Below are 616 nucleotides of genomic sequence, written 5' to 3'. Positions count from 1 at the left end.
ATCAGCATATTGCAGGTTGTTAATGATTCTTCCTCCAATCTTGATGCCACATTCTTCTCCATATAGTCCAGCTTCTCAGATTATTTGCTTGGCATAGAGATTGAATAAGTATGGGAAAAGGATATAACCCTGACATACTCCCTTCTTGATTTTAAACCATGCAGTGTTCCCTTGTTCTGTTCGAATGACACCTCCTGGTCTATGTACAAGTTCCTCATGAGTACAATTAAGTGTTCTGGAATTCCCATTCTTCTCAGAATTATCCACAGCTTGTTATGATCCACACACTCAAATGCCTTTGCATAGTCAATAATACAAAAGTAAACATCCTTCTGGTATTCTTTGCCTTGAGCCAAGATCCATCTGACAGCAACTATGATATCCCTTGTTCCATGTCCTCTTCTGAATCCAGCTTGAACCTCTGGAAGTTCTCTATCAATATACTGCTACAACAACAACAATTTTGCAGAAAGCAAAATGTTCATTCTTATTTTATCCTAAAACATTTATGAAACATAGAAACTATTAGCTAAACATGTAAAAGTCTTACTGTACAAAATTGAGAATCCTCTGTTAAGTGGGGAACTGAACCTAAGATTTTTTTTTTTTTTTTTAG

This window comes from Orycteropus afer, unplaced genomic scaffold (genome assembly GCF_000298275.1).
Source record: "Orycteropus afer afer isolate SDZICR_OR568_19922 unplaced genomic scaffold, OryAfe1.0 scaffold00214, whole genome shotgun sequence".
NCBI lineage: Eukaryota > Metazoa > Chordata > Mammalia > Tubulidentata > Orycteropodidae > Orycteropus > Orycteropus afer.
Note: the sequence above shows the minus strand (reverse complement) of the source record.